The 24,456-nt window shown below is 42.3% G+C and overlaps 1 long non-coding RNA gene across 4 annotated transcripts in view; it reads left to right on the forward strand.

Annotated features, from left to right (window-relative positions):
- Nucleotides 1-24,456, forward strand: part of LOC101432199 (uncharacterized) — an 86,315-nt gene that overhangs the window by 11,387 nt on the left and 50,472 nt on the right. For 3 of the 4 annotated variants that reach the window (XR_009186626.2, XR_009186625.2, XR_009186628.2), the window contains exons 3-4: nt 16,735-16,821; nt 16,969-17,067. This is a non-coding gene — a long non-coding RNA (uncharacterized lncRNA). Of the gene's footprint in view, nt 1-7,763; nt 16,348-16,734; nt 16,822-16,968; nt 17,068-24,456 lie in introns of those variants that run through there. The other variant, XR_009186627.1, reaches the window with a different exon arrangement.

Raw genomic sequence — 24,456 nt, forward strand, 5'->3', positions numbered from 1 at the left:
AATGCATTACAGAGTAAGTTTTAGAGTGGCGTGAATGAACAACATGAATTTTAAGCTAAAACACTTTAAAGAAGTTATGGGGCTGCTTGAATATTGTCCACACATCCCTGGGGTTAGATATTAATCTTCTCTGGAAAAAGAATGATCTCTGCCACGAGGGGAAGTGTTAAAAGACCCCACCTTGGAGGGGGAAGTTTGTGTTTGGAAAAATGCTACACTAAGTGTTTGGGGTTGAAGGGTCGCAAATGCTGTACACTCCAGCTAGAGAACAGACCCCTCTGAGAGGTGGCAGAAGGCAGTGTGTGCAGAGGAGGTTGCAAAGCAGGAGTGAGAGAGCTGTGAGTCTGACTGGGGAAATCCTTGTTAATCTTGAGTAAAAGCTGGTAGAACTATGCCTACTGTGTGTTAATGATTTGGACAGGGGAGTATCAAAAAATGGAAGGATGGGTTTTCTGTTAGCATTGAAATGGGAGCCCACAGGGCAGAAGCCAGGAGGCCAGTTCCCAGGGGAAGGGAGATCTTAGTGGGCTTGGGACTTATACTGAGCCTAGAATGGAAGTTTAGGCAAGTTTATTTATTCATTTTTAAAGATTTATTTATTTAATTCCCCCCCCTCCCCCGGTTGTCTGTTCTCTGTATCTATTTGCTGCGTCTTGTTTCTTTGTCCGCTTCTGTTGTCGTCAGAGGCACTGGAAGTGTGGGCGGCGCCATTCCTGGGCAGGCTGCACTTTCTTTCACGCTGGGCCGCTCTCCTTACGGGTGCACTCCTTGCGCGTGGGGCTCCCCTACGCGGGGGACACCCCTGCGTGACGTGGCACTCCTTGTGCGCATCAGCACTGCACATGGGCCAGCTCCACACGCATCACGGAGGCCTGGGGTTTGAACCGTGGACCTCCCATGTGGTAGATGGACGCCCTAACCACTGGGCCAAGTCCGTTTCCCTAGGCAAGTTTATTTTGCCTCAAGGGGTGGGAGGGCCCCAGCTAGCAACTGGGTTACACATGTTTTATGCTTTTAAAAAAACTTTTGAGATAAAGTTTTCATTAGTTACTTTCAGATATACAATTTTGGGTATTAATTACATTCACTGTTGTGCTACCATCACCACCATCCATTACCAAACTTCTCCATCACCCCAAACAGAAACTCCGCACCCATTAAGCATTAACTCCCCATTTCTCTCCCCACCCCCATCAAATAAAAGTTTTTTAAAAATTTTATTTTATTATTTCTCTCCCCTTCCCCCCCACCCCCAGTTGTCTGTTCTGTGTCTACTTGCTGCATGTTCTTCTTTGTCCGCTGTGGCATGGAAATCTGTGTTTCTTTTTGTTGCGTCATCTTGCTATGTCAGCTCTCCGTGTGTGCAGCGCCATTCCTGGGCAGGCTGCATTTTCTTTCGTGCTGCGTGGCTCTCCTTATGGGGTGCATTCCTTGTGCGTGTGGCTCCCCTACACGGGGGACACCCCTACATGGGGGACACCCCTGTGTGGCAAGGCACTCCTTGTGTGCATCAGCATTGCATGTGTGCCAGCTCCACACGGGCCAAGGAGGCCCGGGGTTTGTACCGTGGACCTCCCATGTGGTAGACGGACGCCCTAACCACTGGGCCAAGTCTGCTTCCCTAAACTTTTAATGTTAACTTAAAAGATGTTTTCTACATGCTTCCTTCGTGGTCTCAATGTTATTCTTTTCATTGACTTTGTATTTTCCTGCAGGAATACCATTTATTTTCTCCCTGAAAAGATGCTGTTTTTAACAATTTAAAAATAGAACTGACCCAGTGATAAAGTGTAAAAGGAAAAACAGAAACTATAGTTTGTGTGTTGAGGTATTTTGAGCTGTGAGGTTGCAGTATGTGGTAGAAAGGTCTGTAGACCAGGGCCAGACCAGAGTTCTAGATCTGGGCCTCACCATTTAGTACCATGTGATGCTGAGCAAGTGAACAAGTCACTGGGACTTCACGAAATAAGGGATTTGGACTTACTTATTCTTCAGTCCTTTTAGGTCTAGGCAGTGTGGTCTTTGATAGGACAGAGCACATGGGTTACTAGAGCAAGCAGTGAGTGTTGGGTACCAAAATTTGAGCACCAAAAATGTAATGAAATTGTGTATTCCCACTGTATTTTGAAATCAGATTTTTAGATATTGGCTTTGTTTTCTAATATGTTCCATTTAAAAGCTCATTTGCCCTCATGTCTCTTAGAATTGTCTTCAGCAGTATGGGTTTAAATGTCCCTATTGGAAGAAGGGTTTATCCCACCCCCCCATCACACACATCACTGTGGTCTGCTGACTGCCTGCTTAGGCCTCTGCCATCTGCCATGTGTAAAGGTGGGCCTGGACCTTCAGTGTGATCTATTCTCCATTTCATTTCATTTTGTAAGGGTAAGGCCACATTGGGAAAATGGGAATAGAACCACATTGGGAGGTAGGAATTGCAAGTGCCTTCAAATAGATAAATGACTTAAGACGGTCTGTAAACAGAGTGCCAATAAATAACTTAGGACAGACTGTAAGGAGAGTGCCAGTAAATAACAGGACGGCCTGTAAGGAGAGTGCCAATAAATAATATGGGACTGCTTATAAGAAGAAGCCTTTCAAAAAGAAAAAAAACACAGATATGTTATCTTCAGCTAACTGCAGTGTTCCGCTTCTGTGCCTGCTTGCCTGCTCACTTATTAGTAGATGCCCCCCTTCCTAAAAAGCTATAAAACCACCCCTTCCCTGAGACTTGGGGCTGCTCTCTCCTCTGCAGAGGAATGACACAGTTGCCACGCAGCCAATAAAGCACTCAATTGGAACTATATTCAAAGTCTGAGTCTGGTCGATATTGCTGGTCTGTAACAATTTCATTTCATTTCTTGCCTTCATTTACCTGAGCTGCTGTCACAAATATTGCAAATTGGTTTTGGCAATAAATAGGAATTTATTGGCTCATGGTTTTGAAGCTAGAAGAAATCCAAAATGAGGATATCCGCAATACTTTCTATGGTAGTTTGAGACTGTATGAGACTGTGGCCCCCTGAAAATCATGTTCTTAATAAAGCTGGTCCATTCCTGTGGGTGTGAACCTATTGTGGATGGAACCTTTTGATGAGGTTGCTTCAGTTAAGGTGTAGCCCAGTGTGGGTCTTAACCCTCTTACTGGAGTCCTTTATAAATGGGCTGTATATGGAGAAAGAAAGCAGAGGAGCAGAGAGAAAAGCTGCAGGAAGAGAGAAACCAGCAGAAGCCCAGAGAGGAGGCCAGAAGCTGAAACAATAGAAGAATGAAGAGAAAGAAGAGACCAGCAGATGGCGCCATGTGCTTTGCCATGTGATAAAGGAGCACCTGCAGCCGGTCTTTGGAGAGAAAGCATCATCTGATGATGCCTTGATGTGGATGTTTTCACAGCCTCAAAACTGTAAGCTTATAAGTTAGTAAATCCCCATTGAAAAGCCAACCCTCTTCTGGTATATTGCATTCCAGCAGCTTTTGCAAACTCCTTTGCTTTCTCCCCAAAGGTGGTCACATCCCCCGCCGTCCCTGGGGTTCCTTGGCTTGTATTTCTGCCTCCTGTAACAGGGTGATGTCTTCTCCTTTATTCCCACTCTTCAGGTTCCTGATGACTTCCAGCTTCTCCCTGTGGCCTTCTTGTTATAGGGCCTGTAATTCAGATTCAGACCCACCCTGCTTCAGTTGGCCACTCCCTAATACAAATCCCATTTACAGTGGGTTCAGGCTCACAGGGATGCAGATTAAGAGTAAGAAGATGTGTTTTCTTGGGCAACCTAATTTAACCTACAACAGATCTCAAGTAAAAGCTGAAATTTTCTTCTGTTTCCTATACTCCTTTTCCCCAAATGTCTAAATTTCTGTTTGATTCTCTTATTTGTCTTTTGATCCAAATGAACAATTCCAGATCAAGGATCTTTTAAAGGTGAATGTGGGAAACAGTAGCCAAATAATATATCTTTTGCTATCATGCATGGGATCTATTTAGTTGTTGATGTTTTTAATGATTCCCAGATATGTTTTATCTATTGGATGATAGAGGTAGGTAGGTAGTTCAATTTTAGAGAATTTTGAAGTACTAGTCAGAAATTCGAGTAGAGATACCCAGAACATGGTTATTCATTCATTCATTCATTTATTTATTTTAAAATAAGTTTTTAATTGTTTTTTTTTAAACATACATAGATCACAAAAAATGTTGCATTAAAAAGTGAGAGGTTCCCATAGACTCCACCACTCCCCCCCACTCTTCCCACATCAACAACCTCTTTCATCATTGTGGCACATTCATTAGATTTGGTGAATACGTTTTGGAGCAATGCTGCACTGCATGGATTGTACTTTACATTGTAGTTTAGATTCTCCCCCAGTCCATTCAGTGGGTTATGGCAGCATATATAATGTCCAGCATTTGACCCTGCAATATTATTTAGGACGCCTCCACTTCCCGAAAATACCCCCACTTCACATCTCTTCTTCCCTCTCCCTGCCCTCAGCAACTACTGTGGCCACTGTCTTCACATCAATGATACATTTTCTTCCATTGCTAGAGTCACAATAGTTGTATGGTAGAATACCAGTAAGTCCACTCTAATCCATGTTTTATTCCTCCATCCTCTTGACCCTGGGATGGTGATATCCCCTCAACCTCAAAATCGAGAGGGGCCTTTGATCCCACATGGCTGGTGGATGCAATTCTCGTGCTTGCAGTTGTAGGCACTCTCAGTTCCGTGGTGTGATAGTTGACCATCTTCACCTCAGTGTTAGCTGACCTGGGGAAGTCCAGTGAACCGGAAAGTAGGTATTGCAACTCTACTGAGGCTCGGCACCCAGTTGGCACATAGCCAGTCCAGAGACTCAAGTCTCCGGCATATACACCAACCCCAGTTCCAACCACAGGTTCAGTAAAAGTGATAGAAGTGGCATGTGTAGAATGGTCACATCTGAGTCCAACTCCATCACACTCAGGAGCACAAATTCTAAAGTAGGGCTCACTGACAAGGCACTGGACTCTAGAGCCATCTGCCATGACTGCAGAACCTGTGTGTCTCTTTAGCCCTCACGAACACTAGTACCTGGGGTTGTATCTACTTTGACTCTCTCTGGAGTCTTCCTGAGATGTGCATAAGCGTGACCACTCTGATGGCCTTCTGACTCATTTTGAAGTCTCTTAGCCATATAAACTCATTTTTCTTTACCATTTCCCCCCTTTTTTCAAGATCTTTTTATAGTTGCATCACCAGCTGGTGGTTGGTAATAATCCCTTGATGCCAGGAAGGCTTATCCCTGGGAGTCATGTCCCATGCTGGGAGGGGAAGGTAATGCATTTACATGCTGAGTTTGGCTTAGAGAGTTGCCACATTTGAGCACCATGGAGGCTCTCACGAGATAACTCTTAGGTACCCTGCAACTCTAGACCTAGTTGAAATTTCAGGCACACAGGCTCATAAGCATAGTCATCAGTATCAAGGGCTCATCATTGGTTCATCCTTCTTCACTGTTCTTTGCCCTTGTACTTGGGGGATTGTTGCTCTTCCATTGGGGAATGTGACAGAGCTCCCCTGGCTAGGAACTCAGCACTCTCTCAGTTGTTGTTTGTAACTTTGCATACTCTGAAAATACCAACGAAAACCCAAACATTTTTACATATCCTATATACAGCCCTGGAGATCTCATTCCCAACCATGTGTACCCCTTCTTTAACATCCCACACCAGTGTTCCTCCCCTGCCATAGTTGAACCCCTCTGTGGTCCAAAACTTCTTAAAAAATGAAGCCTAATATATTGCCAAATTCAATCAGTAGGAAAATGAAATAGTAATGATTGGTTTAAAGATTAGAAATAGAATACACACTAATTTAGAAAAACTAAAATAAGGTAAAAAATAAATTGTATTAAAAAATGAAAAATATAAAACTGTCTTTTTGACATTTTGCCTTTCATCACTGTAATTGCTGTTGCCTTGTGTGTACAGTGGCAAGGCAATTTCTTTCATTCCTTCCTCAGTGTCTACATCCTTTTTTTCTTTTTTTAATTTTTAATTTTGTCTTCAAAAAAGTTTTAGATCAAAGTAAAGTAACATATACAACATAGGGGACTCTGGTATATCCAACATCAAAGCCTTTCCCCCTTCCCGAGCAATGATCTTTTTATATGTTCATGTTATGTTTGCTGCAGCTGATGTCAGATGTTGAAACATAGCTACCAAACATGGTTCCATTTTGGTTTACATTATGGTTTATATTTTATACTTACACTTATAAATTTTTAGTTACATTATGGTTTACATTATGATTTACATTTTAGACTACCCACTTTTATAAATTTTTGGTGAAATTTAACATGTCCTATATCCATCATTGCATGATCTTGTGAAATACTTCCATTGTCCCCCAGTTACCCCTGCTTTCATCTATTCTATTTCTCTCTCCCCCTCCCCTCAGAGCCCACAGCAACAACCAAGCTTCACTGCTTGAAGGACCAGATTGACAGATACTTGCAAAAATGCTTAGGACTTGGCACACTAGACTGTCCTCCCCCTTTGGGAGCCACCAATGCCTGATGGGGTACACATTCCTACTCATTTTATGGGTCTCTACCCAATGATATAACACCATGACAAGATGAGCACTCACATACTCCCTAGAAGCCTGCCCCTGTGCCACATGCCCCCCTTTAAGCAACTTAAATAAGTAACCCTTCCTTATTGTATTTTCTAAAGAGTTTTCTCAACATTATAGATTAAACCACATACCTCACAATCTCCCATGTTCATCTGCTCCTCCAACCCTCCCCCCAATTCCTTGGGCCATCTGACCTATCCTCCCAACCCAAGCTCCCTCAAACTTGAAAAGCTCCACCTAGTGGTATCCCTATGCCCCTGTCTTATCCCTTCCCTTTATGACTACTTACCTTCACTTTATTGTAGATTTCACCCATGTAAGTGTCAGCTCACAACCTTCCTCTCTTCCCCCAATTTCCTATAAGCCTATCGTCTAGTCTCTAGCTCTTTGAGACAGCTTGGTTTGCTTATTTCTTATCAGAGATGTCATGTAGTATTTGTCCTTCAATGCCTGACTTGCTTCTCTCAACATAAGGTCCTCAAGATTCATCCATGTTATCCCATGTATTTGTACTGTATTCCTTTTTACAACTGAATAGTTTCCATTGTATGTGTATCCCACATTTTGTTTATCCATTCATCTGTTGATGGGCATTTGGGTTTATTCCAACTTTTGGCAATAGTGAATACTGCCGCTGTGAACATTGGTGTGCATATATTGGTCTGTGTCCTTGTTTTCAGTTCTTCTGGGTATATACCCATCAGTGGAATTACTGGGTCATATGGCAAATCTGTAGGTAGTTTTTTAAAAAAAGATTTATTTTATTTATTTCTCTCCCCTTTCCCTCCCCCGCATTGTTGTATGTTCTTCTGTGTCCACTTGTATTCTCGGCAGCACTGGGAATCTGTGTCTCTTTCTGTTGCATTATCTTGCTGATTCAGTTCTCTGTGTGTGTGGTGCCACTCCTGGGCAGGCTGCGCTGCTTTTCTTGGGCTGGGTGGCTCAATGTGGGGTACGCTCCTTGCACATGGAGCTCCCTTACATGGGGGACACCTCTGTGTGGCACAGCATTCCTTGTGCACAGCAGTGCCATGTGTGGACCAGCTCACCAAATGGGCCAGGAGGCCCTGGGATTGATCCCTGGACCTCCCATATGGTAGGTGGATGTTCTTATCAGTTGAGCCATGTCCACTTCACTGTAGGTAGTTTTTTGAGGAACCACCAAACTGTTCTCCACAATGGCTGGATGCTTCTGCAGTCCCACCAGCAGTGGATGAGGGTCCCCTTCCTCTACATCCTCTCCAACACTTACCACCAGTCTAATGGGAGTAAGATGGTATTTCATTGTAGTTTTGATTTGCATTTCCCTAATAGCTAGTGATTTTGATAATCTTTTCAGGTGCTTTTTAGCCATTTATATGTCTTCTTTGGAGAAGCATGTGTTCATATCTCTTGCCCATTTTTTAAAATGGGTTGTTTGTCTTTTTATTTTCAAGATATAGGATTTCTTTATATGTGCGGAATATTATTCTCCTATCAGATATCTACTTACCAAGTATTTTCTTCCATTGTGTAGGCTGTCTTTTCACTTTCTTGACAAACTCCTTTGAGGTGCAAAAGGCTTTAATTTTGAGGAGGTCCCATTTATCTGTTTGTTGTTTTGCTGTTCATGCTTTGGGTGTGAATTTCATGAAGTCATTTCCTATTACAAGGTCCTGTGGATGCTTCCCTACATTGTTTTCTAAGGTATTTATGGTCTTGGCTCTTATATTTAGGCCTTTGATCCATCTTGAGTTGATTTTTGTATAAGTTATGAGATGGTAATCCTCTTTCATTCTTTTGTAAATGGATATCCAGTTCTATAAGCACCATTTATTGAAGAAGCTATTCTCTCCCAGTTGAGTGGGAGGATATTTGACAAGTGGCCTTGTCAAATATCAGATGACTGTATATGCGAGGATCTTTATCAGAGCTCTCAATTTGGTTCCCTTGGTCAGTATACCTATCCTTGTGCCAATACCATGCCATTTTGACCACTGTAGCTTCATAGTATGTTTTAAAGTCAGTAATGTGATTCCTCCAAGTTCATTTTTCTTTTTCATATGTCTTTGTCTATTTGGAGCCTCTTTCCCTTCCAAATAAATTTCATAGTTAGTTTTTCTAGTTTGTTAAAAAATAATACTGTGTTGGTTTTTATTGGAATTACATTAAATTGGTAGATCAGTTTGGTAGGATAGATATCTTAATGATATTTAGTCTTCCTATCTATGAACAGGGAATATTCTTCCATTTATTTAAGTCTTCCTTGATTTCCTTTAACAGTGTTGTGTAGTTTTCTGTGTATAAGTCTTTTACATCTTTAGCTAAATTTATTCCTAGGTATTTGATTTTACTATTGTAAGTGGTATTTGTTTCTTGATTTCCTCCTCAGATTGCTCTTTATTGGTGTACAGAAATGCTACTGATTTTTGCACATTGATCTAATAACCTGTGAATTTGCAGAACTCATTTATAAGTTCTAGAAGCTTTGTAGTAGATTTCTGAGGGCTTTCTATGTATAGTATCATGTTGTCTGCAAATAGTGAAATTTTGACTTCTTCCTTTCCAATTTGAATGCCTTTTATATCTGGTTCTTGCCTCAGTGCTCAAGCAAGTACTTCTAACAGAATATTAAATAGGAGGGCTGGTAGTGAGCATCCTTGTCTTGTTCCTGATCTTAGAGGGAAAGATTTTAGGATTTCACCATTGCAAATGAAGTTAGCTGTGGGTTTTTCATATATACCCTTTATCATATTCATAAACTTTCCTTCTCTTCTTATCTTTTGCAGTATTTTCATCAAGAAAAGGTGTCAAGTGATTTTTCTGCATCTTTAGATATGGACATGTGATTTTCTTCCTTCGATTTTTTTATGTGGTGTATTACATTGGTTGCTTTTCTGATGTTGAACCATCCTTGCATACCAGGGATGAAACCCACTTGGTCATAGTGTATAATTTGTTTAATGTGTTGTGGAATACAGTTAGCAAGTATTTTGTTGAGGATTTTCACATCTAAGTTCATTAGAGAGATTGGCCTGTAATTTTCCTTTCTTGTGGTGTCTTTGTTTGGCTTTAGTATTAGGGTAATTTTGGCCTCATTGAATGAATTAGGCAATTTTCCTTCTATTTTGATTTTTTAAAGAGTTTAAGCAAGATTGGTGTTAATTCTTTCTGAAATGTTTGGTAGAATTCACCTGTGAAGCCATCTGTCCCAGGACTCTTCTTAGTTGTTTGGTTTTAAATATTGATTCTATCTCTTTACTTGTGATTGGTTTGTTGAAATCATCAATTTCTTTTTTCGTCAATGTCAACTGCTTTTGTGTTTCTAAGAATTTGTCCATTTCCTATAAATTGTCCTTCTTGTTGGCATATAGTTTTTCAAATAATCCTCTTACAATAGTATTTCTTTCTTTGGGGTCAGGGATGATATCTCCTTTCTCATTTCTTATTTTGTGTATTTGTATCTTCTCTCTTTTTCTCTTTGTCAGTCTAGCTTAAGGTTTGTCAATTTTATTGATCTTGTCAAAGAACCAGCTATGATTTCTTTTGAGATTTCCTCCTTGACACACTCTTTGTCTAAGAGCGTGTTGCTTAACTTCCATATCTTGGTACCTAATCTGGGTCTCAGGCCTGTGAAGATTTCCAGCTTTATTCCACTGTGGTCAGTGAAATTATTTTGTATGACTTCAATCTTTCTCAATTCATTGAGGCTTTCTCTGTGGCCTAGCATGTGGTCTATCTTGGAGAATGATTCATGTGCGCTTGAGAGGAATGTGTATCCTGCTGTATTTGGGTGTAATTTCTGTATATGTCTATTAGGTCCAACTCCTCTAATATATTTGAACAATATATTAGTCTTTACAATATATAAGTCTTTGTTTCTTTATTGATTCTCTGTTGAGATGCTCCGTCCAATGGTGATAGTGGTGTATTAAAGTTCCCCAATATAATTGTAGAGGCATCTATTCCTTCACTTATTTTTTCCAGTGTTTGCCTCACGTATTTGGAGCTGCCCTGATTAGGAGCATAAATGTTTATGATCGTTCTTTCTCCTTGAAAGATAACCCCTTTTACTAATATGTAGTGTCCATCTTTATCTCTCACAATTGTTTTGCATTTAAAGTCTATTTTGTCCGATGTTAATATAGCTACTCCTCCCTTTTTTGATTATTGTTTGCTTGTAAGACTATTTTCCATCCATTCACTTTCAACCTCCTTGAATCGCTGGATCTAAGATGGGTTTCTTGTAGACTGCATATAGATGAGTCATATTTCTTTATCCATTCTTCCAATCTCTGTCTCTTGACATGTGAGTTTAATCCATGACATTCATTGTTATTACTGTCAAGGAATTACTTACATCAGACATATTTTCTTTGGATTTGTATATATCCTATGTTTTTTTTTCCCTTCTCTTTTTTGTCTTTTTAGTTGTTACATTCTACTCCAACTCTGCCTCTCCTGTTTTTTTCTTTCTTCCTGTAGAAATCCCTTTAGTATTTTTTAAAAGATTTATTTATTTTTTATTTATTTCTCCCCCCCCACCACAGCCCCAGTTGTCTGTTCGCTGTGTCCATTCATTGTATATTCTTCTGTGTCTGCTTGTATCCTTGTCAGTGGCACTGGGAATCTGTGCCTCTCTTCTGTTATTGTTGTGTCATCTTGCTGTGTCAGCTCTCCATGTGTGCGGCACTACTCCTGGGCAGGCTGGACTTTCTTTCACGCTGGGCAGCTTTCCTTATGGGGCGCACTCCTTGCACGTGGGGCTCCCCTACGCAGGGAGCACCCTTGCGTGGCACAGCACTCCTTGGGCGCATCAGCACTGCACGTGGGCCAGCTCCACACAGGTCAAGGAGGCCCTGGGTTTGAGCAGTGGACCTCTCATGTGGTAAGTGGACACTTTATCCATTGAGCCAAGTCCACTTCCCCCTTTAGTATTTCTTGAAGGGCAGGTTTCTTGTTGGAGTACTCTCTTAGTTTCTGTTTATCTGTGAATATTTTGAACTCTCCTTCATTTCAAATGCCAGCTTTGCTGGATAGAGTATTCTTGGCTGGAAATATTTTTCTTTTAGTATCTTTTTTTTTTTTAAAGATTTATTTATTTATTTAATTTCCCCCCCTCCCCTGGTTGTCTGTTCTTGGTGTCTGTTTGCTGCATCTTGTTTCTTTGTCTGCTTCTGTTGTCGTCAGCGGCACGGGAAGTGTGGGCGGCGCCATTCCTGGGCAGGCTGCACTTTCTTTTCACGCTGGGCAGCTTTCCTCACGGGCGCACTCCTTGCGCGTGGGGCTTCCCCACGCGGGGGACACTCTTGCGTGGCACGGCACTCCTTGCGTGCATCAGCGCTGCGCATGGCCAGCTGCACACAGGTCAAGGAGGCCCGGGGTTTGAACCGCGGACCTCCCATATGGTAGACGGACGCCCTAACCACTGGGCCAAAGTCCGTTTCCCTCTTTTAGTATCTTGACTATGTCATACCACTTCTTCTTGCCTACATGGTTTCAGATGAAAAATCAGCACTTAATTTTATTGAACTTTCCTTGTATGTGATATTTCTTTTTCCTCTTTGCTGCCTTCAGTATTTTCTCTTTGTCTTGAGCATTGGGTAATTTGACAAGTATACGGTAGGCCTGTTGGGATTTATGCTGTTTGGGGTGCGTTGTGCTTCCTGGACATGTACGTCCATCTCCCTCAATAGATTTGGGAAGTTTTCAGCCATTTCCTCCTACATCCCGTCTGTCCCCTTTCCCCTCTCTTCTCCTTCTGGGATGCCTATCATGCATATGTTTGTGCCTTTTGTGTTGTCATTCAGGTTCTTAAGTCCCTGCTGGATTTTTTCTATCTTTTTATTGATCATTTCTGCTATCTGTTTGATTTCAGATGCTCTGTCTTCCACATCGTTAATTCTTTGCTCTGCCTCTTCAAATCTGCTGCTATTTGCTGAGTGTGTATTTTTGATTTGTTGTACCATTCATCCCCATCATATTCATTATCTTTCTGTGTATGTTTACTATTTCTTCTGTATACTTTCCAAGTGTTTTCTTAATATCCTTAATCTCTTCTGTCACTTCATTAAATTGGTCCATGGTATTTGTTTTGAGAGGTTTGATTAGTTGTTCTATGTTCTGCTCCTCTTCCTGGTTTTTTGGTTGTTCATTGGATTAGGCCATGTCTTCCTGATTATTGGTATAGTTTGTAATTTTTTGTTTCTGTCTGGTCGTCATTTTTATCTTGATGGGTTTGTTAAGTTGATTCGCTTCTCTGTGTAGTCTCAGGTTTATTTAGGAGTTTTTTTTTGTGTGTGTGTTACATCTTCTCTTTGACACTTTGTTCTTATTATTCTATTTCCTTCTTGTTGTCTAAGTTCCCTTGAAGGAAAATATTAGGGCCAGGGAAAGCAAAAGAGGTAAGAAAAGAAAAAGTGTAATAGTAGTATTGATAATAAATGTTAGCATAAGGACCATGTGAGACCTGAGAGAATGAATATTAAACTCATGTATATGCTGTGTAGAGTTATAACAATAAAAGAGTGGAGTACCTACAATGAGATGGTGAACTAAACATGGAGAAGAATATAGTATGAATTAAAAGGCCAGTGTGGTTAGGAGAGGGAAAGAGAAAAGAAAGGACAATAACATAAAGAGTGAATAAAAGATAGAAAACAGAATAGAAGTGTTAGAAATAAAAAGTCATAAAAATTTGTGGCTAAATAAAGAGAGGTGGAAAGTAAGAGAAACAACAGAAAATGTAAGAGAAAGATGTAAAGGAAATGGGATAGCGTTCATAGTCAAAATCAGTACACACAGAAAAGAGGAAGTCGAGGATGAGGAAGCAGAGCAAACAAGAAATACTGTCTGCAACACCTAATAGAAGAATAGAAAAAAAAAAAAGGAAAAAGAGAAGAAAAAAAAGTGGGTGGCTGATAAAGAGGAAGGAAAGACAAGAAAACAAACAAAAGACCAGACTAGGCCCAAGCCAGAGTCCTCTTTGCAACTGAATGAACTACTTAGGTGTCTATCTTCCCCCTTTCTACCTTCCTCACTTCCCTCTCTCCCAGGGCAGCAAGGAGGCTGTGTGAGAGCTCCCCTCTGAGATTCAAATGAGTCCCCGATGAACCAACTCATCACAGAAAATAGTGACTCCCAGTGTCTTTGAGAGCTAGCACCCACACCTTGCCAGGGACCCAAAATATTCTATTGGAAGCCTACCAAGCATGTCTTACCATCCCCCTCCCTTAGGTGTGTTGCACAGGTCTAGCTAATTGCCTGACTCCACCTTCTCCCAGACCAATTTTCCCTTCCCAGGGCATTTAGGTAAATCAGGCTCTCTCAGCAGATTCACCTCTCCTTTCAGCCTCTCTCCAAGCCAACTGGTATGTTCCTACAACACAAAAAAAAGATGGGGGGGACCAGACAATTGAACCTGCCCTCCTTGGCCCCTCTGTACCGCTCACCAGAACCTTCCCACTCTCGGGGTTTGTTTGAGACCGGTGGGCTAGGGGAATGCCAGGGTTCTGGGAGTGCTGGGTTCAGGGAATATGGGCTTGGGGTAATGCGGGCTCAGGGACCACGGGTTCAGGGAATGAGGGTTATGGGGAATGCAGGCTTTGGGGAATGCTAGGTGCAGGGAATGCAGGTTTGGTGATTGAGGGTTTGGGGAGCAAGGGGCTCAGGAACGGTGCAGTGTGACCGGTAGTGTTCAGGGAATGCTGTGACTAGCAGCCCTTGGGGAAGGGTTTGGCTTCCCATAGCTTCCAGTTTGAATGCCAGAAACCCGCAGTTTTACCTTGAGCAAGCACTCCTTTTGTCGCACTCTCTCTGGATCAGTGTCTAGAAAACTCCTGCTTTGTGGGTTCCCAAAACAACTCACTTGAGCAGCTCCCTACTTAGCTAGTTTTTTGCAGGAGAGATGACGAGGGTGCCTCACTTGGCTGCCATCTTGCCCCGCCACCTCCCTATTTGGTTTTATTGTTTAAGAGAGTTGTTCACTGTTTCCTTACTGCTAATTTTTTACTCACTTGACACTACAGGGTAGCATCTTATGACTTCCCACAGGCCACATTCACATACAAATGTGCAGTGTAATATATTTCAATTTTCTCCACCACACCTGGGTTGGAGGAAGCATTAGGTTTCTTTATATTTCTGAATCAAAGTCTTGCACAACCCCTGCCCCACAGGGGATGACTGAATCTTTAGATGCAGATGTTCCAGTGTCTCTTTCCCTCTCTCGGGACCCTTCATAGTCTTGGAACTGAGCCAGCCCAGCACCTTTGAGATCATTCCTGATTCTTCTTGTTGCCAACAGACCTAAGCCATTTCAGTTCTATCCAATGGTCAGACTCTTTCTGGAAGGTGACAACCTGACAATAAGAGGTGGAAGAGATAGGTCCCCTCCCCATCACCCATGCTAGCAGGTCGTCTGCTGCAATGAGTACATGTCCTAGAAGAAATTCTGCCATGCACATCAACACTTATTTGGAAACAGGCAAAAAGAGAAGAACGGTACTTGTAATCTACAAGATGTTCCAGCTGTAGCACCTGGCAGGAAAGGTCTTCTAGCATAGATGCAGCAACATTCTGTCAGAAGGGTACGCTGACTTTCTTATGGGGAAGAAATGGGCAGGAGTTTTGTTAATACAGGATCTAAGGCAGTCCTGGGCCTTGGAACATCATTGCAGTAGAAAATGGGCTTTTGGGCTCACCAGATTCTCACATCCCTTTCGTTCCAGAGCTGAAAGGACTGTACAATATATTTGTGTTTAAATGTATACCCTGAACATCTTTCATGAGAATAGAAGGCCTTTTAGTGTCAATTGAAATGAGCATAACCAAAGCACTCTTTATAGCACTTGTGGAATATGGACCCTACTAACAAATTACTCCTAGAGTATGTGTTACTGGTTGGATTTCTTCCAAAGTTAATGCCCTCCCATGGGGATACACATTTAAACCAATTTGTATATCCTCTTTTGTCCCTCTGTCTTTTAGTTTTAGGGATTCTGGGTCCTGGGCAAGTGCCCACCTCTCCTTCCCCAGACAGGCTTCTGGTGCTGTGGGCATGGGTTCTGGGCATCCTTGGACCTCAGTACACCTGTCCTCCTGGTCTCTTTGCAGAGATGGCTCTTGTGGGTCAGGCCCTCCCCCTCCTTCAACCCTCGGATCCTGTGTCTTTGCCGGGGCTGCACTGTGCAGGGCCCCTCAGAGGTGGGAGAGGCCCGGGCAACTTCTTTTTAGGCTCCTAGCATATTAAAAAAAATGATAGGCTAAAATAGGGCCTCACAAATTACAGCCCTTAACTATTTGTACCCAACCATGAGAACTTTCACCATCTGCCAACACCTTTGTGCTCATCTGGACATAATGTCTGAAGTCTAATTTAGGGCCTAGGTGCATGGGAGGCATCGTACCCAGGGCATCGGAGCCCTGTCGTAGGCTCTGCCTCTGGTTCAGACACTGGTAACCAAAGGCCCCTTAAGTCCTCTCCTGGCCCAGGAGGAAGCTCAGAGCCTAGATCCCTTGCTGGCACCTCAAGCACATGAAGGAACAACAGCTCTTTACTCAGATACCTGGGTACTTCTCCAACTAGGTTGTCGTGCCGTAGAGGAGTGGCCTTCTCCCTTCACCATGCCAGGGGTCCCACCTTGAGTACTCTTTCATTCGCCCAGCGATGGACAGAGGCTGTCCTAGCCACACTTTTGTTTCCTGACTTCCTGACTGCTTAAGTGTCCTCCTGCCCCAGCACCAATGGCAGGTAATTAGGGAACATGCTGGAGTTGGTGGGTGGCTGGTTTTAGCTCAGGAGTGAAGGGAGTTCAGCAAAAAGCACATACCATAAAACTTCAGGATTGGAGTTGCGGAGAGAAGGATAAGTGCCTGGAGGGACTCTTGGGGGCTGTAGCCCCCTGTAATGTTCTTAAGCTTGGCAGTAGGCCCATGCGGTCTGCTTTATTATTCTTCAGTGTTTAATTGTGTTTATGTTACTGTTCTTTACACAGTGTCTGATACATTTCATCTCTTTTAGAAAATTAAAGAATGCATGTCTCCTCATATCCCCTCAGGAACAAAAGTAAATGAGGAGGTGAACGTGCAGATAAATAAAACATTGTATTTACTGGAAATGCTTCTTTTTGTCTCACAGCATCTGGTCAATGTTTCTGGTGAAGACATACATCTTCATATTTTACCTCCACAAACCACGTACTTTCAGATCAAGTATGTGAAAAAGGTAAGTGTCACCGTCCATTCCACGTTCTATGGGGTGTTGGTATTCCAGGTGGTGGGTCTGCCTGGGCCCTGTGGCGTGTTGTCACCCAGAGTCCTGCTGCCTGCGCATCCAGGGCCTTGGCCTAATGAGAGCCCGCTTGTCTTCCAGGAGCACCGCCTCGTCCCTGGCTTGTCCCTCCCAGTCACCATTACATTTTCTCCAGATGAGTGGCGTTACTATTATGATTGCGTCCGTGTTCACTGTAAGGTAAGCTTCTTAAAATGTTTGGGGGAGGGAAATGAGGGAGTCAAAATTTATATCCTAAAGGGAAAAAGAAAGGGAGATTGGATGACAAGAATGAGGCTTCCCACCCCAGTGCCTGGGTTTTACCTGGCAACCAGTCCAATGGCAAGGAAGGGGTGTCCAGTGAGGTGGGTCCAGGAAGGGGGTGTGAGGCAGCCGAGAACTGGGGCAGAGCCGGCCTAAAACCTCACTTATCAGATGGTGCTGGGAGGCAGTGAAGGCTTTTCAAACAACTTAAGTGCACTTCTTTAAGTGCTAAGTTGAAAAAAAAAATTTTTTTTAATATTTATTTCTCTTTCCTTCCCCCCCTACCCAGTTGTCTGTTCTCTGTGTCTGTTCGCTGTGTCTTTGCTTCTGTTGTTATCAGCGGCACGGGAATCTGTGTTTGTTTTTGTTGGGTCACCTTCCTGTGTCAGCGCTCCATGTGTGCGGCACCAGTTCTGGGCAGGCTGCACTTTCTTTGGCGCTGGGTGGCTCTCCTTATGGGGCGCACTCCTTGCATGTGGGGCTCCTCTATGCGGGGGACACCCCTGCGTGGCAGGGCACTCCCTGCACACATCAGCACTGCGCATGGGCCAGGCACTGCTCATGGGCCAGCCCCACACAGGTTAAGGAGGCCCGGGGTTTGAACCGTGGACCTCCCATGTGGTAGATGGACGCCCTAACTGCTGGGCCAAATCTGCCACCCTAGGTTGAAAAATTAATCCTGAGTTGTGATGAGAAGCACAGGTAGCTGAACTGGGTCTCAGGTGGAATGTCCTTAGAGACAGCCCCTGGGGTCTGCTGGGAGCAGGTGTGGCCTGACTCCAGATGGCTCTGCTGCTTGAACTCTCCTGGGCTTGTCTAGGTCACCTAATGCATCCTTGGCCTCCAGCCACAACCAACTCCATGTCCTGTCCATCCTTCCCTTAAAACCGTCAACTCTATACCCTTTTGTTATATTTTCTAGGCCCAACCCTTGCAACCTGAGAAGACTTAGGTTAACTAAAGCCCTAATTTTTCAAAACTAAAACTGAACAAATGAGTGACAAATGAGGTTCAATTAAAAAAAAAATGACAACCCAAAAAGAAAATATTCCTTTCAGGAATTTTCTGTTCCAATCAGAAGAAATTTTTTCTTAGGCAGGTATTCTGTAGCATGTGGGGCACCTTTCCTGCTACTCAAAACTGTAATAAGAATGATATCTCACAATTGTGTAATACTTCTAACTTTTCAAGGTAGTCATCTTTAATTCTTAAAAACACCTTTGGGGAAAGATGAAATTATCCCCATTTTGCAGAGGAAGAAACAAGTCTGAGAGAGGGTAAACTTTTCATTGGGACTAGAAGCAGATCTCTGCACTTCTCTCTCTCTCTTTTTTTTCCTATTTTCAGTTCTTTTTTATTTTTTTTACTATCTAGTACTGTGCTGATTTTTCTTTATCTTAGGCCACTAAAAACTGAAAGAGATGCAGCTCTATTACTATCTACATATTTAAATGAAAGCATCATTATCTTTCACTTTTCTGGATAGTGAACATCATCTGAAAGTGTATTTAAAAATATTTATACTTTATTTATGGTTGAGAACATTCAATATTTTGAATGTTGTACTTAAGCCCTTGGAATTCTTAAGGGAGTATTTAGTTAGTCAATTAATTAATTAATTATTTGACAATGCTCTTTAATCATTAGTTAAAAATATTTAAGAACAATACAAGGTATTGCTGGTAGGGTGAGGTACGAGAGTCCCATATGATGTTATATGTGTTTGTTTTATAAGTTCACAACTATTACTATACACTGATTGTTTATGTATGTTTATGTATGAGTGATATGCTTCAATAACTTTTTAAAAATTAAAAAAATATAAGAGGTTCCCTTATACCCCACTATCTCCTTGTCCCCCAGTCCTCCCATGTCAACAACCTCTTTCATCATTGTGGCACATTCATTGCATTTGATGAGTACATTTTGGAGCATTGCTACACCACATGGATTATAGTTTACATTATAGTTTAGACTCTCCCTCAGTCCATTCAGTGGGGTTTTGGCAGCATATGTAATGTCCTGCATCTGTCCCTGCAATATCATTGAGGACAACTCAAAGTTCTGAAAATGCCCCCACATCATATCTTTTCTTCCCTCTCCCTACTCTCAGCAGTGACCGTGGCCACTTTCTCCACATCAATGCTACAATTTCTTCCATTACTAATCACATTAATTCTATAGTAGAATATCAGTAAGTCCATTCTAATCCATGCTCTATTCTTCCATTCTTTGGGCCCTGGGATGGTTATGTCCAGTCCACCTCTATATCGAGAGGGGGCTTAGATTCCACATGGATGATGGATGCAATTCTCCTGCTTGCAGTTGTTGGCACTCTTGGCTCCCCAGTGTGGTGTTTGACCTTCTTCACCTCCCTGTTAGCTGGCTGGGGTAAGTCCAATAAACCAGAGTATAGGAGTTGCAAGTCTGCTGAGGCTCAGGGCCTGTCAGTCACATGGACAGTCCAGAGATTCAGGTCTCCTGAGTATACACCAACCCCAGCACCAACCACAGGTTCAGTAAAAGTGACAGAAGAGATGTGTAGAAAGGTCACATCTGAATCCAGCTCCATCACACTCAGGAACACAAGCTCCAAAGTAGGACGAGTTGACATGGCACTGAACTCCAGAGTCATCTGCCATGACCATAGAACCTGTGGGTCTCTGTAGCCCTCAGGAGAACCAGTACCTGGGGTTGTATCTACTTTGGCTGTCTCTGAGACCCTGCTGAGGTGTGTATAAGCGTGACCCCTCTGATGACCTCTTGACTCTTTTTTGGAGACTCTTAGCCATATAAACTCATTTGTCCTTTCCATTTCCTCCCTTTATTCAAGGTCAAAAAGTAGTTTTTAACACCTGATATTACATGTAGGCTGAGATATTCCGCTGGTCTGAGTTGACCCTTTTAGTCAAGGTCTTTTTCTAGTTACATCATCAGCTGGTGCTTGATAGTAACCCCTTGGCATCAGGGAGGCTCATCCCCGGGAGTCATTTCCCATTCTGGGGAGAAGGTAATGCATTTACATGCCAAGTTTGGCTTAGAGAGTGGCCACATTTGAGCACCATGGAGGCTCTCAGGAGGTAACTCTTAAGCACCCTTTAGCTCTAGGCCTAGTTCATATTTCAGGTGCACAGGCTCATAAGCATAGTCATCAGTATCAATGGCTCATTGTCGGAACATCCTTTTTTATTGATCTTTGCCATCACACTTGGGGGATTGTTGCTGTTCCATTGGGGAATACGATACAGCTCCCTTGACTAGGAACTTAGCACTTCCTCAGTTGTCGTTTTTAACTGTAACTATGAAAATATCCAAACATTTTTTTGTACTCTGTATACATGCCCTGGAGAATTCCCTCCCAACCATGTGCCCCTCATCAATAACACCCCACACAAGTGTTACTCCGCTGCCATAGCTGAACCTCTCTGTGGTCCAAAACTTCTTAAAAAATGAAGCCTAATATATTGCCAAGTTTCATTAATGGTAAAATAGAATATAGTGATGGGTTTAAGGTTAGATATACAATACATAGTAATTTAGAAAAATTAAAGTAAAAATAAATTGGGGTATAAAAAATGAAAAAATGAAAAAGCTTTGTTTTTGATGTTTTGTCTTTCATCACTATAATAGGTGTTGCCCTATATGTACAGTGGCAAGGCAGTTTTCTTTCATTTCTTCCTCAGTGTCTACATCCTTTTTTTTTCCCTCTAATTCTTTTTTTTTTTTTAAAGATTTATTTATTTATTCCCCCCCCCTCCCCTGGTTGTCTGTTATCTGTGTCTATTTGCAGCATCTTGTTTCTTTGTCCGCTTCTGTTGTCGTCAGCAGCACGGGAAGTGTGGGCGGCGCCATTCCTGGGCAGGCTGCACTTTCTTTCGCGCTGGGCGGCTCTCCTTACGGGGCACACTCCTTGCGCGAGGGGCTCCCCTATGTGGGGACACCCCGTGGCAGGGCACTCCTTGCGCGCATCAGCACTGCGCATGGGCCAGCTCCACATGGGTCAAGGAGGCCCGGGGTTTGAACTGCGCACCTCCCATGTGGTAGACGGACGCCCTAACTACTGGGCCAAGTCCATTTCCGTCCTCTAATTCTTAAGTTTGTCTTCACAAAAGTTTTAGATCACAGTAATTCACATATACAATATAGGGTACTCCCACATATCCAACATCAAACACTTTGTCCCTTCCCCAGCAATGATCTTTTTACATGTTCATATTTGCTGCAGTTGATGTGCAGATATTGAAGCATAGCTTTCAAACATGGTTCCATTTTGGTTTACATTATGGCTTATATTTTAGAATATATAATTTTCTAAATTTTTAGTTATCTTATGTTTTACATTATGGTTTACATTTTAGCCTATAGACCTTTATACATTTTTGGTGTAATTTAACATGTCCTGTGTATTAGTGAAAGGGATAATATTTCAAGAAGAAAGAACAATCATAAACATTTATGCTCCTAACAAGGGTGCCTCCAAATACATGAGGTAAACATTGGAAAAATAAGTGAAGAAATAGATGCCTCTACAATTACAGTGGGGGACTTTAATATACCACTGTCAACTTTGGACAGAACATCTTAATATGGTTTTTATACATAGTCTTAGAATAATAAGCAGAATGTTTAAATAATGAAATAATAAGGAGAAAAGTTGTGGTTACCTCCCAAAGTCCTAATGTCTACCTGCTTTAATATTTGTATTACCTACCTCCTGTAAGTTAAAGAATTGCTCTAATTCAGTCCCCTACCTAATGGGCTTTGATTCATCAAATAAGAAGTACTTCTTAATAAATGAAGCTTTATGTTCACTGAACCTGCTTTTAAACCAAATTGATCTAGACTTACCTTGATTTATGATTATGCGGGTCATTCACATTAATTTTGATCTCTTCGGTCTGAACAGCAGCAATGGAAGTCAAGTTCAGTGAGCCCATCGAAATTTGCATTATGTGCACCACCTATGTCTCCTTCTGAATCATAGTGTTGGAATTTTGTGCCCCCGAGGAATTGTTTATTTTTCCAGACTGGTTAGCACATTAGGAATTTGGCTTCGCGTAATCATCATTAAACAAGTACCCTGACACTTTTTCTATGGGAATTATCAGAGCTCTGAAATTAATTGAAAATCAGACATATTAGCAGTGGGAAAAGCCCCAGCATTTTATTGTTTCCATTCAGAAAATGCAAACATGTAGCTTTTAGCAGAAGAGTCCCAGACATCAGACTTGACTTGGCTGGAGGTCAGCTCTGAGGAGGCCCTGGGGTCCCCAAGCTGAGGGCTACATAGCCCGTGTACTAATGTGAATCACCAGCCTGAGAGCTTCAGAGAGCTTGGTTTGGGCAGCTGAACGCATCCCCTTGAGCATTGCCCAAGGCTTCCTTATGCTTGCTTACACTTTGAGGGCCATAGGTAACTTGTACTCTTACTTCTGTCCAGCCAGTGAGGCATGAGTTACTGTTAGGCTAAATTGCCTTGAAAATGCAATGACCTCTGTGTGCTCTGTTTTCCAGAATTAGGAAGCACCTCAGAAAGTTAAGATTGACCTTGTGTAGAGCCTGGTTTAGGACAAGTTTATGAGTATGGTAAAAACAAAAAGCAAAGCCTGTGAATTATTTGTCTCATTGTTGCTGAAGAGGTTGCTCTGAACGGTGACCCTTATCCAGAATTTATATCAGAAATGTGAGGCTCTTGGCCATGATTGTATGAAATCTGAGGCAGGCCCATACTCCATTGGGGAGCTCATGTACTTATAGTACAGCTATTCTCCTCTCTCAGAGACATTTCAGCTAAGGAACAATGTTTTTTTTAAAGTCAGAAAAAATTCACTAGAAGTTTAAGTAATTGGTGGTGGTGATGGCAATATAATATTGTGAAAGTAAGTGACATCACTGAATTGTGTATTTGAATGTGGTTAAAAGGGGAGCTACTTAGGTGGTTTATATGTTACCAGAATAAAAAGTTTCAAAAACCATAGAACTGTAAAACACAAATAGTACAGTGTATTATAACTTACAGGCCATAATTAATAGTATAATTATATTAATATTGTTTCAATAATTGTAACAAAGGTACCAAATTAATGCAAAGTGTTAATTGTAGGGAAACCTGCATTGAGTGGAGTGGGTTGGAGGAATATGGGAACTCTGTATTTTCTGCATGGTTTCTCTATAAACCTACAACTTCTCCAGTTAAAAAAAGTGAAGAAAAACATAAAGACTTAATGATATCCTATTCATGAACTATTGTGGTTAATAATCGAGAAAATGTGGCATTGGTGTGGAAAAAGTAGCCATGGTGGCTGCTGGGTGCAGGGAATGGGAGGAAGAGATGAGATGTGGAGGCATTTTCAGGACTTGGAATTGTCCTGGGTGGTGCTCCAGGGACAATTGCTGGACATTGTATGTCCTCCCATGGCCCACTGGATGGAACGTGGGAGAGTGTGGGCTATGGTTTGGACCACAGGCTATGGGGTGCAGTGATGCCCAGAGATGTACTCACCAGATGCAGTGGATGTGTCATGATGATGGGGGAGAGTGTTACTGTGGGGGGAGTGGTGGGATGGGGGTGGTGGAGGTGAATGGGGACCTCATATTTTTTGAATGTAATATTTTTTAAAAAATGAATAAATTGAGTAGAATTTGGAAAAAAAAAATGAGGAAACAGGGCACTTCCTGGAGGTATTGGGAGCTCTCTGTATTCATAGCTTAGGTGTCTCAAAAGTAAATTTAGGAGGGCCAATGTAGCTCAGTGATTGAATGCTGGCTTCCCACGTATGAGGTCTTGTGTTCAATTCCTAATCTTAGTACCTAAAAAAAAAAAAGAAGAAAGAAAGTACATTTAGAGAAGTGTGACAAGATGAAGCACTGAGCTTATGCTGCAAGGTACCCTTTCTGCTTTGGATACCTAATAGTGATAGGACAGATAATGTATAGAAGGAGACCTCCAGAAAGACAGAGCCAAGATAAAGAACTCTGTGGAGCAGGAACAGAAGTGCTAACTGGTGATTACGGTGAAGCCACAGCCTTGCAGAATTTAGGTTCTGAAGCAGGCAGTGGGGGCTAGGAGTTCACTCCCATGTGGTAAAGGGGACCACAAATTTCCCACTGATGCAGGAGATCAGGATGCCACTCAAAGCTAGGGTACAGTGAGCCTCCCCACTTTTGCAGCTCCCATGAAAGAAGGTTGGAAAAATCTTTGCTCACCTGTTGCCTGGCACTTTGTGGGCAGAGGAATGTGGGAGAACAATAATATCCAGCTCGCGAGCCAAGTTACTTGCTGGCCCAATAACTGAAAATGCCATAGCCCCAAAATAGCTGCCTGGC

This window comes from Dasypus novemcinctus, chromosome 7, assembly GCF_030445035.2.
Source record: "Dasypus novemcinctus isolate mDasNov1 chromosome 7, mDasNov1.1.hap2, whole genome shotgun sequence".
NCBI lineage: Eukaryota > Metazoa > Chordata > Mammalia > Cingulata > Dasypodidae > Dasypus > Dasypus novemcinctus.